The sequence below is a fragment of the Pseudophryne corroboree genome, chromosome 5 (genome assembly GCF_028390025.1).
Source record: "Pseudophryne corroboree isolate aPseCor3 chromosome 5, aPseCor3.hap2, whole genome shotgun sequence".
NCBI classification, from domain to species: Eukaryota; Metazoa; Chordata; class Amphibia; order Anura; family Myobatrachidae; genus Pseudophryne; species Pseudophryne corroboree.
In genome coordinates, this window is record NC_086448.1 from 255,250,140 (window position 1) to 255,268,786 (window position 18,647).

Genomic DNA, 18,647 nt, shown 5'->3' on the forward strand with positions numbered 1-18,647 from the left:
ACTTATTTATACAAATCCACATAATATGTATTATGAATATATGGTTACGGCTAAAACCAAGTTGGGGAAAAGACATCTGACGCCACTAGGGGCGGAGCAAGGCCCGAACAGGATGCTCCCCTCGCTACCAAGTTACTAAAGGGACAGTTGGTGGCATGGATAGTGACAGTACTATCCCGCCGGCCTAGCTCCTCCCCCTGACGTCAGAGGTCCTTTAGCCCACTTGGTTTTAGCATCTACCATGAATACATATACTGTATTACTAGTATTTTGGATCCATCATTCAGCGGGTCACTATTTATTGTGGTCGGTTCTGTAGGGGTCATCACTTTTTCTTTAGGGGTGGAGAGAGAAGGGTGTTATGCAGGTAAACCAAATATAATTCTAATACCAATAACTGAAAAAAACCCATTTCATATTAGTTATAAAAACTTTCACGTGCCGAAAAGAAATCACTGTTTGTGTTTTATTGATGTAATAAAACTAGCTGAAATCACCCGGACACCCCCGCTCCCAGCACCCTCAGGCGTTGCAGTTCCCGTATGCAGCTTTTTAACCGAGACCGAGAGTAGCGGAACGTTCAAAAGCACCTGACCATAGAGGAGCTCCATGACTGACAATTCGGGCTTCCAATTAGAGCGGGCTTCTTGGGTAAGGGGCGGGGTCACAGGATTTCTTTGAGCGCAAGAACGTTACGGATCTGTTGGCGGGAAGCTGAAGCAACCGTGAGCGCTTTTATTCTGACGGTTGATAATAAATAAGAATACTGTAAGTGCAATAATGAATATGAATAGGCATATAATGTGGAATGCTGTTATGATGGGGTGACGCTTTTTTATGGGAGCTGTGGTAAACCATGGGTTCTGGATTTGTATGAGAGAATCTATTAAACCTAACCCGTGGTTCTCCACCTGGTGAGGCTGTCAGACTGCTGAGATCTGTAGTTTACATGTTATTTAAAGATTTGTTGTGGCTAGTAATTCACTAGTGATAGTAATACCAGAGTAGTGGTGGGTGCACACTGGGCGATCTGCTCCACGAGCGATATCGCATAGTGTTTCCTATTCTGGGCCGCTGACATAAAGCCTAATTCAGACTGGATCGCTGCAGTGGCAGCAATCGCAGTCTGAAGCCCTTTTTTGAGGAGTGCGCATGTGCACCTCAGGAGGCCCAGTGAGATTGACAGGCAGGTGAGGGAGAGGGCGTGCTACCGGCGGTGGGGTGCAGGCCAGACAACGCAGGCATGTCCGGACCGTTGCGGGGGCGAGCCGTGGCGGCAGCGTGATGTCACGCAGCCGCTGTGACCGGGATGCGGCGGGCAGCAGCCTACCAGCGCAACTAGGCAGCACAGACGGAGATACTAGGCGGGTGCAAAAGCATCGCCGCCATGCGATGCTTTCCCACCCGTGTCGGGGGGTAGGGCCAGACGTGCGGGCGGACTAGCCCTGTGCCGGGCGTCTCCCAGCATGTCTGAGTAACTGATCGTACATGTGCTAATTAGACAAGGCTAATTTAGGACATCTACGATCAGATCTGAATCACCTCCATAGTGCTTACACACTATGCAATATCGCAAGTAATATCGCACAGTGACATCATGTCGCGTCTGGCCAGAACATGCAGCTTCTGAGAATATAGTCAGATTGAGCTGCATGTAGAGCCGACAGGGAGCATGCATCGGACATCACTGGTAGCGTACACACTGGGCGATATTGTTAACAATATTGCTCAGGAGGGTAAAAATGAACGATATTGTTTACAGAATTGTCTAGTGTGTATGCACCATGTTAAGACTGGCTCACTGCTCCACTACCAGTTCATGTACATGCCTGGATAATCCTTATGCTGAGTATACACACTACAATCATCTGGCCGATATTAGCAGATTGGCCAGATGATTGCAGCGTGTATGTGGTAGACTGTTCCGAAGATATCGATTGGTTGCATGCTGGATCGTTTAGCATGTCCCTCCAATGCAATATTTTCTAGTGTCATGTCAGCTGCATCAGGCAGTGTATGCCCTACCGCAGCCAACCGACAGACATTCCCCTGTTCCTTCACATGGGATGGAATGGGGAAATGTATCCTCCCCTGGGTGTGGAGAGCTGATATCAGGTGACATACACTGACAGTGTATGTCCCGGATATCAGCAGGGTCAAATAAATGGCAGTATTCAATTGTTTTGCGCCCTCGATCTCCCGTCTGAAGTGACGGAAGACTACGGGGCGCAATTCAATTGTTTTTTCTCTTACGTCCTAGAGGATGCTGGGGACTCCGTAAGGACCATGGGGATAGACGGGCTCCGCAGGAGACATGGGGACTTTCAGAAATACTTTAGGATTTGGGTGTGCACTGGCTCCTCCCTCTATGCCCCTCCTCCAGACCTCAGTTGATTACTGTGCCCAGAGGAGACTGGGTGCTTTTCAGAGGCTCTCCTGAGTTTCTGACAGAAAGTATTTTGTTAGGTTTGTTATTTTCAGGGAGCCTGCTGGCAACAGACTCCCTGCATCGTGGGACTGAGGGGAGAGAAGCAGACCTACTTCTGTGAGTTGAAAGGCTCTGCTTCTTAGGCTACTCGACACCATTAGCTCCAGAGGGATCGGTACGCAGGTCTCATCCTCGCTGTCCGTCCCGGAGCCGCGCCGCCGTCCTCCTCACAGAGCTGAAGGTAGAAGCCACGTGAGTATGATAAGTTAGAAGACATCAGAGGCGGCAGAAGACCTCAATGTTCTTCACTGAGGTAACGCACAGCACTGCAGCTGTGCGCCATTGCTCCCATTCCCCTCACATACTGTGTCACTGTAAGGGTGCAGGGGGGGGGGGGGGGGGCGCCCTGGGCAGCAAACAAACCTCTCCTGGGGAAAGATGGGTATATACAGCCGGCCACTGTATATACCTACGAGCCCCGCCAAAGTTTTGTATTTTAGAGCGGGACAGAAGCCCGCCGCCGAGGGGGCGGGGCTTCTCCCATAGCACTCACCAGCGCCATTTTTTCTCCACAGCACCACTCAGAGGAAGCTCCCCAGACTCTCCCCTGCTTAGATCACGGTGACAAGAGGGTTTTAAAGTAGAGGGGGGGCACATAATTGGCGAATTGAGTATAAAAGCGCTATCTGGGTAAACATAAATATTGTGTTTTTGTCCTGGGTTATTATAGCGCTGGGTGTGTGCTGGCATACTCTCTCTGTCTCTCCTAAGGGCCTTGTGGGGGAACTGTCCTCAGATAAGAGGGTTCCCTGAGTGTGTGGTGTGTCGGTACGTGTGTCGACATGTCTGAGGTAGAAGGCTTTTCGAGGGAGGAGGAGGAGCAAATGAATGTGGCGTCGGCGGCGCAGACACCTGACTGGATGGATATGTGGAATGTTTTAAGTGGCAATGTAAATTTATTGCACAAAAGATTGGATAATGCTGAAGCTAGGGAACAGTCAGGGAGTCAACCCATGCCTGTCCCTATGTCGCAGGGACCTTCGGGGTCCCAAAAGCGCCCACTATCCCAAATAGTTGACACGGATACCGACACGGATTCTGACCAGTGTCGATTATGATGATGCAAAATTACAGCCAAAGGTGGCTAAATGTATTCGATATATGATTATTGCAATCAAAGATGTTTTACATATCACAGAGGAACCCCCTGTCCCTGACACGCGGGTTCACATGTATAAGGGAAAGAAAACTGAGATAAATTTTCCCCCCTAACATGAGCTGAACGAGATATGTGAAAAAGCTTGGGAATCTCCAGACGAGAAACTGCAGATTCCCAGAAGGATTCTTATGCCGTATCCTTTCCCGCCAACAGACAGGATACGGTGGGAATCGTCCCCTAGGGTGGACAAAGCTTTGACACGCTTATCCAAAAAGGTAGCGCTGCCTTCCCAAGATACGGCTACCCTCAGGGATCCTGCTGATCGCAAGCAGGAGGTTACCCTGAAGTCCATTTATACACATTCAGGTACCTTACTCATACCGGCTATTGCGTCGGCATGGGTGTGTAGTGCTGTAGCAGCATGGACAGATTCCTTATCAGCAGATATTGAGACTTTTGATAAGGATACCATTTTAATGACTCTAGGGCATATAAAAGATGCTGTCTTATATATGAGAGATGCTCAAAGAGACATTTGTTTACTGGGTTCGAGAATCAACGCTATGTCGATCTCGGCTAGAAGAGTCCTTTGGACACGACAAAGGACAGGTGATGCCGACTCAAAAAGGCATATGGAGGTTTTACCTTACAAGGGTGAGGAATTGTTTGGGGAAGGTCTCTCGGACCTGGTCTCCACTGCTACGGCAGGCAAATCTAATTTCTCTAACATCCTAGTGGATGCTGGGGACTCCGTAAGGACCATGGGGAATAGACGGGCTCCGCAGGAGACTGGGCACTCTAAAGAAAGATTTAGTACTATCTGGTGTACACTGGCTCCTCCCTCTATGCCCCTCCTCCAGACCTCAGTTAGAATCTGTGCCCGGACAGAGCTGGGTGCTTTTAGTGAGCTCTCCTAAGCTTGCTAATAAGAAAGTATTTTAGTTAGGTTTTTTATTTTCAGAGAGCTTCTGCTGGCAACAGACTCTCTGCTACGTGGGACTGAGGCTAGAGAAGCAAACCTACTAACTGCGGCTAGGTTGCGCTTCTTAGGCTACTGGACACCATTAGCTCCAGAGGGATCGAACACAGGACCTGACCTTGTTGTCCGTTGCCGGAGCCGCGCCGCCGTCCCCCTCGCAGAGCCAGAAGACAGAAGCCGGCAGAAGCGGAGAAGACATCGAAATCGGCGGCAGAAGACTCCTGTCTTCATATGAGGTAGCGCACAGCACTGCAGCTGTGCGCCATTGTGCCCACACTACCCACACACTCCGGTCACTGTAGGGTGCAGGGGGGGGCGCCCTGGGCAGCAATTATGATACCTCTTGGCAAAAAGGCACATATATACAGCTGGGCACTGTATATATGTACGAGCCCCCGCCATTATTTTTACACAGAAGCGGGACAGAAGCCCGCCGCTGAGGGGGCGGGGCCTTCTTCCTCAGCACTCACCAGCGCCATTTTCTCTCCACAGCTCCGCTGAGAGGAAGCTCCCCAGGCTCTCCCCTGCAGTCTCAAGGTAGAAAAAGGGTAAAAAAGAGAGGGGGGGGGGGGGGGGCACATAAATTTAGGCGCATTTATCATTATACAGCAGCTACTGGGTAAACACTAAGTTACTTTTGTAATCCCTGGGTTATATAGCGCTGGGGTGTGTGTTGGCATACTCTCTCTCTGTCTCCCCAAAAGGCCTTGTGGGGGTCCTGTCCTCATTTAGCGCATCCCCTGTGTGTGTGTGTGCGGTGTGTCGGTACGTTTGTGTCGACATGTTTGACGAGGAAGGGTACGTGGAGGCAGAACAGGTGCAAATGAATGTGGTGTCGCCGCCGACAGTGCCGACACCTGACTGGATGGATATGTGGAAGGTGTTAAATGATAACGTAAACTCCTTGTATAAAAGGTTGGATAAAGCTGAAGTCTTGGGACAGTCAGGGTCTCAACCCATGTCTGATCCTACAGCTCAGAGGCCGTCAGGGTCTCAAAAGCGCCCACTATCCCAGATTGTTGACACAGATATCGACACGGATTCTGACTCCAGTGTCGATGGCGATGATGCAAAGTTGCAGCCTAAAATGACTAAAGCCATCCGCTACATGATTATAGCAATGAAGGATGTATTGCACATATCGGAGGAAAACCCTGTCCCTGACAAGAGGGTTTATATGTTTGGGGAGAAAAAGCAAGAAGTGACTTTTCCCCCTTCACATGAATTAAACGAATTATGTGAAAAAGCGTGGGATTCTCCTGATAGGAAAGTACTGATTTCCAAAAGATTACTTATGGCGTATCCTTTCCCGCCAATGGACAGGTTACGCTGGGAATCCTCCCCTAGGGTAGACAAAGCGTTGACGCGCTTATCTAAGAAGGTGGCCCTGCCATCACAGGATACGGCCGCCCTAAAGGATCCTGCGGATAGAAAGCAGGAAGGTATCCTGAAGTCTGTTTATACACATTCTGGTACTCTACTGAGGCCAGCAATTGCTTCGGCCTGGATGTGTAGTGCTGTAGCAGCATGGACAGATACTCTGTCTGAGGAGATAGATACCCTGGACAGGGAGACTATTTTACTGACCCTAGGACATATCAAAGACGCTGTCCTATATATGAGGGATGCCCAGAGGGACATTTGCCTGCTGGGCTCTAGAATAAACGCAATGTCAATTTCTGCCAGAAGGGTCCTGTGGCCTCGGCAATGGACAGGTGATGCCGACTCTAAAAAACACATGGAGGTGTTACCTTACAAGGGTGAGGAATTGTTTGGGGACGGTCTCTCGGACCTAGTTTCCACAGCTACGGCTGGGAAGTCAAATTTTTTACCATATATTCCCTCACAGCCAAAGAAAGCACCGTATTACCAAATGCAGTCCTTTCGTTCACAAAAAAGCAAGAAAGTCAGAGGTGCATCCTTTCTTGCCAGAGGCAGGGGTAGAGGAAAGAAGCTGCACCATGCAGCTAGTTCCCAGGAACAAAAGTCCTCCCCGGCTTCCACTAAATCCACCGCATGACACTGGGGCTCCACAGGCGGAGCCAGGAGTGGTGGGGGCGCGTCTCCAAAATTTCAGCCATCAGTGGGTTCGCTCACGGGTGGATCCTTGGACTATACAAATTGTGTCTGATAAAGCTAAATATTTATCTTATATAATACCCTTTATGAGGTCTAAGAACACTGTACGCTATTTACGTATGGAGTACCGTAAGGGTACGCATGTTGCGTAACAATCGCTTAGCCGTAGTCGAGACGCTCAAGCGTCACGTTCGCTCACGGCCAAGAGATCACAGGCAGGCACGCTATTGGCTGCCGACTAACGTAATGATTCGCTATAGCGTAGCGGACGCTCGGGACCACGAGGAGATCACCAGCGGCGCTGACGCTCACAATGTTAAACCTTTATATCTAAACCATAAACAGTGTATTATGCAGTAAGACCTTAGTGTAGTGATAGAGTGTAAATGCAGCACAGTATAACCTTATTAACTTAAAAGCTGTTCGAGCGTCACCGACGCTCTGAGAATACTTAACACTGTAAGAAATACACAGATACCGTGCTTAGGGTCCAACGCCTTATATATATATTATGAATGTTATACTTGCAAAAGAATTAATACAATACAAGTCATACACTACAATATAACATAGACTAACTAACCAGATAACTACACGGGAAATACAATACAATACAATTACGTTTTAAGGGAAAATAAGAGAGAAAGAGGAGAAAAGAGAGAGAGAGAGAAATGGCTCACAATAACAGTAAGATCAATATGATTGCGGATAAAACTACACATGTGAGAGACAATCGCTGCGCAGTTAGTCAATGCTGAGAATCTTTGTGGAGAAAATACTTGACCTTACCCATACTGGCTGTCCCTATATACACAACCCTACAATACCGCATGGGACAGAAGCTAGACTCCATTTTGGGAAAAACTCCCATGATTCCAAAGACTGCACCACATGGTTGAAAGGGGGAGGGGAAAATACCCGGCAGCAGCCATTTTAGATTTGCAGGTCCAAACACATGGCACTCTCTGCTACACCACAATCACATAGCAGAAGACACAAGACTCCATTTTATTCCAAAATGTCCAAGCCTCAAAACAATGCATATGTTCTGATTTTACAATTCCAAACCATCTAAATCACCTTTCACAATTACAATCCAACTTCCTAGAACCATCTTATTCAATTTCACATTCCAAACAACTTCAGTATTTCAATAACCAGAGCATATTCATCACAAGACCAGATCACAATGTAACCACACATATCAGCCTGCCATTGCTACCAGCACATATTCCCAGATCTATCACACAAACAAGTTACAATATCCTATTTAAACCAGCACCATTGACCTTAAAGCAATCTGTCTATATTTCCTTATCTAGCCATGTGAATTCAATACTTAGCCTTTAGTTTGGAGGTCAGTCCTGGGGATGTAGCCGCCATGCTGCTGGGTGCCAGGTAGCTGTGTGAGTAGCTACAGTATATCTGTCCTCAGAGGCCCCAAGCAAACTGAAACTGACTTCTTTTCTAGCCATGCCTGTTTTCCTAGTTCCTGGGGGAGGGGTCTCTTTTGCTTTGTATATGCTAATCAGGTTCAGCCCTGAAATCTTAGTAAAGGGTTGGCTTGATCATTCATTGTTCTAACAAAATGATCTTAGCTTTTATACATATAATCATATCTATCCGCTGCAATGTCCCACAACTTCACAACAATCCTCAAACTAAAGGCCCATACACACTTGACGATAAAATGAACGACGTCGTTCATTTCAGCCCTCATCAACGACGTCGCTTATTATATCGTCAAGTGTGTATGCATCCGACGACCACCGATGCGCGGCCCCGCGGGACGTTAACGACCCTCGCTTATCTGTGGAGCATGTATGCTCAATTTCCACTATGGTCGTTACCGACCAGAGACGTCGTTGAATGTGTATGGTGTGAAAGACCAACGACCAACGACCAAGCCACTGTTCATCAGCCCTGTTCCCAGCTCATTATTTTAATAAACTGTTCAGCTTGGATGCTTCAACGATGAATGGTCTATGGTCTTTGGTCTTTCGTCTTTCGTCTTTGGTCGTTGGTAGTGTGTATGCTCATGTCGTTTGCTCAGCTGTTCAAGGGAAGTCGTTAACGACGGTCGTTAACGATGTGTGCATCGTCAAGTGTGTATGGGCCTTTACCCACACATCAATCTGCTTGCTTCAATACCAAACATGACGGGCGCATCTGGTTCTGTTCAAATAATACACATTCATGACATCAATTCATCAGCCAATTCTAAATCTCCATGATGTCTGGTGCCCGACATTATCATAACCATGTACTGTATGAAACAAGCGCCGAATCCATCTCCGTGCCATGCCTGAGCAAATGCGTGTGTTACCATATATTGCTGTGCTCGCTGCGCATATTTGCAAGTATAGCGACTTAAATGTGTGTAGTTTGTATGTTCTCTCTATGTAATATTTTTGACTTTGACAGTCCACCCTTTGGCAGTCACCAATAACTGCCACTTCCTAAAACATTTCAAAAAGAGAAAAATATATGTCATATGTAAATACATTTCTATGATTGGGTAAGGGAGGAGAGAAGAAGGTGGGAAAAAGGTATGACCTAGTGAGATAGCAGAAGCATGTGTGTATGAATCCATGTTTGGGGGGTCATGTATCATCGTGCCGTACGTGTTTTAAATCAAGCTTCGAGGTATTGCGAAGTATACATTTGAATTCCTTCTTATCCCGCTGTACGGGTCTGTGGATGGGCTGTCAAACTTTACCGAGCTCTTTTCGGATTTTGGTTGCAACAAAATGGGGGAGCACATTTTAGTTGATGATACATGAATGGGGGAGGTATGTGATTGCTGATATCTGTGCCTGTATTCCCTATCGACTATGTGTGTCATTACCTGAGGGTCGTAGAAATGAAGATAAAGAACACTTATGGTAAATGCAGTGGTATTCTATGTCTGGTTAATGTACATTTGTCGGTTGAAGTCTTGTTCGGTGTCTGTTGGTTGCAGTCTTCTTTGTGCTTTTGCCCATAAGGTGCGAGCAAAAGCTTTGTCAATGTCCATAGGCTTACAAAAGTGTTGGGCTAGCGTAATTTTAAAATTTCTAGGGAAACTGGGGGTCTATGGCATTGTTCATCAAAAATCTGTGTATAAGGTTGTCAAAACTTCTTCTTTAATCCATCAGTTGTCTGTATACAGGATCATCAAATTCCTCGTCCAAGTGGGTCTTTTTACCTTGGAGAAAACGGAAAAACAGGTGAAAGAAACGGACCGTAGAAATCGCATTTTCATCACATCATTGTTTCTACATTTGGGTCATAAATCAAATCCATTGGAATTACAATTTCCTCACTCCTTAAACTCATCACCCTGGTACTTCGTTTACACTTCGTTAAAGCCTAACCGCATCTAAATATCAAGCCAATCGTTATGATAACACCTAAGATACATAGGAGAAACTTCCCAACATCCATTATGACTCCTTGAGCCCATTCTCCTAAACCAGAGAACCAATTTCGCGGGTTCAACCATGACACCCAACCAGTCAGCTCATTACCTACAGCAGCAAGAGTGAGATTGTGTCTCCTGCGAAATTCCCACTTCAGTTGGAGAATATCGTCCATCTTTTGGTCTATGACCTCGACCGGGTCCTCGGTGCTATTTGTAATATATGTGCAACATTTCACGCCGTACTGTGTTGCCAGTGTGACACAATATCCGCCTGTCACTACTGTGAGGTAATTAAGAACCATTCTATGCTGTACCAGTTCTGTTTTATAAGCTTGAAGTTCTCTTCCAGTATACCTAAACGTGTCATCATACATTTCAGTGATATTATCTAACAAATTTGCAAGCGCAGAGATGTATCTATAGTTCATCACTCCTCGAGCGGTGCGGATGAAATCTAGCGCACGTAGAACCTGAATCCCGGTGGATTCATGGATCAGATCAGAGGCCGGATGCTCTGTCCTTTCTGTCAGTTGCCTTTTAACTACGTGCTCGTAATGGGTGTGAGTATAAGGAGCTTGGGCACCACGGTGTATGTCTTTCATTTTGTCATGTGATACAGTCATTACTTCAGGCAGTACTTTTCCAATATAACACAATCCTTCAGAGTTTGGGGCAAGCCACTTATACGCCTTCCTCCCGCATATGAAATATGCATCATCGGGGAGAACATATGGGACGGAGTAAGACATAACCATATTACACATCCTCCATGGAAATCTCCTACCCCTAATTCTCCCATTTGTTTAGTACACGTATCAGTTTGTACGATATGTGCGCAGTATCCTGGTGATACCTCTCCAACTCTCGTAATCCTACTTCCTAGGGTATACCTATATCGGAAAGATTTTTCTCTACTGGCTATGTGGCGTATAAGTTCTGTATCTGTAGGCATTCTATCTGCTCTATATGAAAAGGTCATGGTTTGGTTGCTCCATGACACTTCCCAACTTCCCGGCTTTCGGGGATTGGTAATGTTAAAACATATTAGGGATCTATCCACATGATATTGGTGGAGCTTCAAACTAGGAGGACTGGAGATATTAAACCTCCTGTCCACCGGTCTCCCACCCTTTAGCTCAAGTACCTCCCCTACCGTTAAAGGAAATGGTACTAGTCCTGATTTGCTATGACCTTGAGGTACTTGAGAGCATACCCAACAATCTGTTTGATTTAACACACACTACCCACTAAGGAGTGATAGTCACTCAATGGATGCCGGTCCATGTGGATATTAAAACTGGATTGGCATTTCTTAATGCACCCATCCTCAACTACGTTGTCACAGAGCCTACAGATACAGTTTTCTTCAGCTAACAATCCAAAAAAAAATGTTTACAAATAACATGGCTGTTAGATTGTTTCCGGTACTCGCCTTTGTTCGGTGCTTGTGTTGCTATTGGAAATTTACACCTCCGTCTCAGTCATCAGAAACCCATTCTGGATCCTTTCTCGACCTCACTGGTACTCTCACCGAAACAGACTGCTCTGGTCAACATCAGGGTCAACATGAAAACACGGATCACAGTCTCTTGAGGCGAGTCCATCTTACAGGAGGAGAAAAGGAGAAATTTGTAATGGGGGTACAGGAAAACCAGTTTGAGGGGGAGAGAAACTTGTTACGATAATTAAGTTCTCTAGTCTTTGTCGTTCTTCCTGTTCTGTCGTCATCTCAAAGGTGCTGTCTCTCAGTCTTCCAACCGAACATTCCGGTGATGCAATATTCCTTCCAAACCAGCGATCTCTCTGTAAGGAGCAAAAATCTTGCATTACCATTTGTCTAACTGATGTGTGACATACCATCTTTAAAACATGAAAACATGAGAAAGAAGAGAGAAAACAAAAAAAAACAAAAGAGAGAGAGAACAATTCATATATGTATATATCACATAAATCAACAGAGAACAACAACAGGGAAAAAAAACATTTTTCAAACATTTTAAAACATTGTCAGATCATCAGGCTGTCATATCTACATGTCCAATGGTTTCCTTGCGCAGTCCCTCCCACCAGCACCTCCATACTCCACCCTCTGTATCTGGCCAGAATACATTGATGCGGATAGGTCATGCTGGGGTTTGGTAGACTTCTGCAAAGACCAAGTAGATATGCAATGTTTGAGTCCTATCAATAATCGTCAGAGATGGGGAGAGAGAGAGAAAAAAAAAACATTTTTCACAAATACATTTACAACGTTTCACCTTGTCATTCCTGTGTCTTCAGTGAATGACCTCCCAATTTATTAACCGTTACCTCAGGCTTACCATCAGTCCTAATGATCACCTTTCCTGACTACATATCATGGGTGTGGCCCAAAATTCTTCCTAAAAGATCCCTGATTATAATTGTGTGTGTTATAATTTTGCTCATTTCTTGGTCTAGGGGGTCTGACTTTATGTGGGTTATTACAGTTGCTGGCATAATGCCCTTCTCTTCTACAATGATAACAAATCCTTGGCTTTCTCCATGTGCTAGGGGCCTGGGGTTCCGGTCGACTTGATGCCTCCTCTAGTGCTTGGATGCTCAGTACCATCAACCGCTCTCCCTGTGCTTCCCTGGTTCTTTGGATATTTTGGTCATGCTCGATAGCGGACTCTCTTAATGCAGCCACCGAGATACCTCTCCAATGAGGTATAGAGGTTTGTACCCTAATTTTTAGTGTGTCTTTTAAGCTGTCCATTAATACAGACACAGCTACCTCTCTGTGGTGTACGTTAGTTTCAATGTCATCTATACCAGTGTACCTAGCCATATCCTGCAGAGCCTGGTGAAAATACTCTGATGCGGATTCACCTTCTTTTTGTTTTATTGTAAAGATTTTATTCCACTTTACTACTGCAGGAAAATATTCTTTCAACTGTAGATTGATTCTTTTTACATTATCTTGGTTATACTTGTCTGTTAGTGGTACTTCCTCATCTAGCTTACAATCAGCAATAAATTTCAATGAATCAACATCGGGGGGTAAACATGCCCTCAAAACTGTCCTCCAATCTTTGTTATTTGGCTCTGCAGTGTTTCCTAGCACTCTAATGTATTTTTGACAAGCAACTAAGTCTTTCCTGGGATCAGGAAATTCAGACAGAATTGTTCTTAATTCTGTTCGGGAAAAGGGGCAGTACATGGCGATGTTCCTGACAGGAGTGACTCCTGAAGAGTCAGTTTTCCCATTTGGTACTGCAATTACCCTGACAGGATTAAGTCCAGTAACGTCATTCTGAATTGATTCCACGATATGAGGTACATTTGTTTGTGCGTGATGTATAATACCATACGTACCTGTGGACACGACCTCACCTGACCCTCCGTTAGGGGGTTTGATTACAGTCTTTACCGATTTGGTCGCGTCCACCTGGATGTCTTGTGTGATGGCTGCTGGAAAAGGCTCCGACATTGTGCTGGGCTCACTTTCTTGTTGGTGTTCCTGAGGAAAGTTTAACAAGGGGTGCGACTTGCATGGGTTAATAGTTGTCCATTTAACACTTTCATTTTTATAAACCTTATTACGTTTGTTACATTCATTCTTAATATAGTTACTAAGTGCACTTTTATCGCACCCCATTGTGCCTTTCTCCGCAACCATAATCCTCTCCATTGCCATGTCTCTCCTCTCAAGATGAAAGTTAGGTATGTAAGTTACATTTCTTTGCATGTCACTTTCCTGTAGCCATATCTGCAAACAATCATCATGTTTAACTCGTTGTTTCCAGGATTTTATGAGACAGATCCTTTGCCTTAAATTATGCAATACCTCTAAGTCAAAACTACCTATCCCGGGAAATGGTGCCTTATCCCCCGCAGTCATTCGTGTCCATTCATCACAAAAGGTCTCAGTGTGGGGACCATACCTCCTCCACATTACTAACCGAGCAGACCCTCGGGGTCTGCAAGCCTCTGCAGTCTGAACCCTGACTGCTGAACGTCCCTGTGTTGTGCACTTGGCTTCCATTGTGGACCTTACACAGAAAAACTTCCTAAAATGCACCAAACACAGTCTACGGTGGGAGTTTTCCAAGCTCTTCCACCAGCTTCTTCTGCTCCGGGTATCTCCGGTCCGCCTTCTAGCAGACACGTGTAACCGTTGCAGGCCCTATCTCTAGAGATTTTCCTGTGACCAGTGAAAATTCCCTTCCTTTTTCTTTACACAAATCACGCTTGCATGTGCTTCCCACAACACGTATGAGGGCAATTTACCTCGTATCACGTTGCGTTATTGGTCACACCTACAACCGTGCGGTCCAATCGTACCACTTATAAACACTTGTTGCCAATAAATGGTAGGATCATTGGAGTCTCCCTACTGTGCTCCAAAACAGCCAGAGCGTAATACAACGAAAACTTTATCACACTCTGTTGCACGTTTTCACTCAGACCGTGCTCATCACGTTCCACCAAAGATCACCCAGATCACTCAGTTCACAAAGCGGGATTCAATACACTCATACCGTTTTCAACCCACTATCATTCTTATAGTTTTCTGATCAGAAAAATAATTTCCCGTAGTCTGATAGCTGTCCCCAGAGGCATTACAGTAAAGTAAGGTATTTAAACTAAGTTTTGGAAAAACTGAAATCAATTTGTGCTATTATCACGTGGCTATGCTATACCGCCCCCACTAAAACAATGCTATTGTGCGATTTGAGTTTCGGTGGGCGTACCCAGACGCTCCGTTGCGTAATATACGCTGCGTGCGTCGGCCTTTGGGTTGTGTTCGCGAGTCTCAGCCTTTTGTTAGAGACACGTGTACGCTGGCCACAAAATACAATTAGCACGTTTATTAATGTAGATGATTCTTTTAACTGTAATCATCTACCAAGCCCCACACAGGTCTTTCTTGTATCTCAGGTAAAGCTGTGTGTGTATTTTACAAATTACCCCTTAGTGTATAACTTTTACACTTTAACTATTTAAATAGCGACAAATCTCTCTTAGCACATTTATCAATTATACAATGGCAAACAGGAGAGTGATATGAATATACACGAAAAAGGAATGCAGATATATGCGTGTGTATACAAAACAGAAATAAACAGTTTTAAAAGACACTAGTGTGTTGTTCTTACCTCCGGTTCCCGGATTCCTTCAGCACCCTTTACTAAGCGAAGCAGACGCTTATCCCGTCAGCACTGCGAAGAATATGATCTCCCGCCCTTTGCTGATGGATAATGTCTGCTGAAATTACCTAGCAGAGATATGTGAAGGACTGGACGAGCAGCCAATTGATAAAGCTAAATATTTATCTTATATAATACCCTTTATGAGGTCTAAGAACACTGTACGCTATTTACGTATGGAGTACCGTAAGGGTACGCATGTTGCGTAACAATCGCTTAGCCGTAGTCGAGACGCTCAAGCGTCACGTTCGCTCACGGCCAAGAGATCACAGGCAGGCACGCTATTGGCTGCCGACTAACGTAATGATTCGCTATAGCGTAGCGGACGCTTGGGACCACGAGGAGATCACCAGCGGCGCTGACGCTCACAATGTTAAACCTTTATATCTAAACCATAAACAGTGTATTATGCAGTAAGACCTTAGTGTAGTGATAGAGTGTAAATGCAGCACAGTATAACCTTATTAACTTAAAAGCTGTTCGAGCGTCACCGACACTCTGAGAATACTTAACACTGTAAGAAATACACAGATACCGTGCTTAGGGTCCAACGCCTTATATATATATTATGAATGTTATACTTGCAAAAGAATTAATACAATACAAGTCATACACTACAATATAACATAGACTAACTAACCAGATAACTACACGGGAAATACAATACAATACAATTACGTTTTAAGGGAAAATAAGAGAGAAAGAGGAGAAAAGAGAGAGAGAGAGAGAAATGGCTCACAATAACAGTAAGATCAATATGATTGCGGATAAAACTACACATGTGAGAGACAATCGCTGCGCAGTTAGTCAATGCTGAGAATCTTTGTGGAGAAAATACTTGACCTTACCCATACTGGCTGTCCCTATATACACAACCCTACAATACCGCATGGGACAGAAGCTAGACTCCATTTTGGGAAAAACTCCCATGATTCCAAAGACTGCACCACATGGTTGAAAGGGGGAGGGGAAAATACCCGGCAGCAGCCATTTTAGATTTGCAGGTCCAAACACATGGCACTCTCTGCTACACCACAATCACATAGCAGAAGACACAAGACTCCATTTTATTCCAAAATGTCCAAGCCTCAAAACAATGCATATGTTCTGATTTTACAATTCCAAACCATCTAAATCACCTTTCACAATTACAATCCAACTTCCTAGAACCATCTTATTCAATTTCACATTCCAAACAACTTCAGTATTTCAATAACCAGAGCATATTCATCACAAGACCAGATCACAATGTAACCACACATATCAGCCTGCCATTGCTACCAGCACATATTCCCAGATCTATCACACAAACAAGTTACAATATCCTATTTAAACCAGCACCATTGACCTTAAAGCAATCTGTTTATATTTCCTTATCTAGCCATGTGAATTCAATACTTAGCCTTTAGTTTGGAGGTCAGTCCTGGGGATGTAGCCGCCATGCTGCTGGGTGCCAGGTAGCTGTGTGAGTAGCTACAGTATATCTGTCCTCAGAGGCCCCAAGCAAACTGAAACTGACTTCTTTTCTAGCCATGCCTGTTTTCCTAGTTCCTGGGGGAGGGGTCTCTTTTGCTTTGTATATGCTAATCAGGTTCAGCCCTGAAATCTTAGTAAAGGGTTGGCTTGATCATTCATTGTTCTAACAAAATGATCTTAGCTTTTATACATATAATCATATCTATCCGCTGCAATGTCCCACAACTTCACAACAATCCTCAAACTAACCCACACATCAATCTGCTTGCTTCAATACCAAACATGACGGGCGCATCTGGTTCTGTTCAAATAATACACATTCATGACATCAATTCATCAGCCAATTCTAAATCTCCATGATGTCTGGTGCCCGACATTATCATAACCATGTACTGTATGAAACAAGCGCCGAATCCATCTCCGTGCCATGTCTGAGCAAATGCGTGTGTTACCATATATTGCTGTGCTCGCTGCGCATATTTGCAAGTATAGCGACTTAAATGTGTGTAGTTTGTATGTTCTCTCTATGTAATATTTTTGACTTTGACATGTCTCAGGGATACAAGCTGGAATTCGAAGTGACGCCACCTCACCGTTACCTAAAATCAGCCCTGCCAGCCTCCCCCATGGAAAGGGAGGTAGTGTTAGCGGCGATTCGCAAGTTATATCTCCAGCAGGTGGCGGTAAAGGTTCCCCTCCTCCAACAGGGAAGGGGTTACTATTCCACTATGTTTGTGGTACCGAAACCGGACGGTTCGGTCAGACCCATTTTGAATTTAAAATCCCTGAACATTTATCTGAAGAAATTCAAGTTCAAAATGGAATCGCTCAGAGCGGTCATTGCAAGCCTGGAAGAGGGGGATTTTATGGTGTCTCTGGACATCAAGGATGCTTACTTGCATGTCCCCATTTATCCACCTCATCAGGAGTACCCCAGGTTTGTGGTACAGGACTGTCATTACCAATTCCAGACGTTGCCGTTTGGCCTGTCCATGGCACCGAGAATATTTACCAAGGTAATGGTGGAGATGATGGTGCTCCTTCGAAAGCAAGGAGTTACAATTATCCCATACTTGGACGATCTCCTCATAAAGGCGAGGTCCAGGGAGCAGTTGCTGATCAGCGTAGCACACTCTCAGGAAGTGTTGCGACAGCACGGCTGGATTCTGAATATTCCAAAGTCGCAGCTGATTCCTACGACGCGTCTGCCCTTCCTGGGCATGATTCTGGACACAGACCAGAAGAAGGTGTTTCTCCCGGAGGAGAAGGCTCAGGAGCTCGTGACTGTGGTCAGAGACCTCCTAAAACTAAAACAGGTGTCGGTGCATCACTGCACGCGAGTCCTGGGAAAGATGGTGGCGTCATACGAAGCCATTCCCTTCGGCAGGTTTCATGCGAGGATCTTTCAGTGGGATCTGTTGGACAAGTGGTCCGGATCGCATCTTCAGATGCATCGGCTGATCACCCTGTCCCCCAGGGCCAGGGTGTCTCTTCTGTGGTGGCTGCAGAGTGTTCACCTTCTCGAGGGCCGCAGGTTCGGCATACAGGACTGGGTCCTGGTGACCACGGATGCAAGCCTCCGAGGATGGGGGGCAGTCACTCAGGGAAGACACTTCCAAGGGCTGTGGTCAAGTCAGGAGACTTGTCTGCACATCAATATTCTGGAACTAAGGGCCATATACAACGCCCTGAGTCAAGCGGAGCCTCTGCTTCGAAACCAACCAGTGCTGATTCAGTCAGACAACATCACTGCAGTGGCCCATGTAAACCGCCAGGGCGGCACAAGAAGCAGGGTGGCAATGGCGGAAGCCACCAGGATTCTTCGGTGGGCGGAGAATCACGTGCAAGCACTATCAGCAGTGTTCATTCCGGGAGTGGACAACTGGGAAGCAGACTTCCTCAGCAGACACGACCTCCACCCGAGAGAGTGGGGACTTCATCAGGAAGTCTTC

The 18,647-nt window shown here is 45.6% G+C and overlaps 1 protein-coding gene across 3 annotated transcripts in view; it reads left to right on the forward strand.

The window, feature by feature from the left end:
- Nucleotides 1-267: 267 nt before the first annotated feature.
- Nucleotides 268-18,647, forward strand: part of ZCWPW2 (zinc finger CW-type and PWWP domain containing 2) — a 534,661-nt gene continuing 516,281 nt past the window's right edge. For 2 of the 3 annotated variants that reach the window (XM_063924864.1, XM_063924867.1), the window contains exon 1: nt 654-768. The gene's annotated coding sequence lies outside the window, so the exon portion shown is untranslated. Of the gene's footprint in view, nt 368-653; nt 769-18,647 lie in introns of those variants that run through there. The other variant, XM_063924865.1, reaches the window with a different exon arrangement.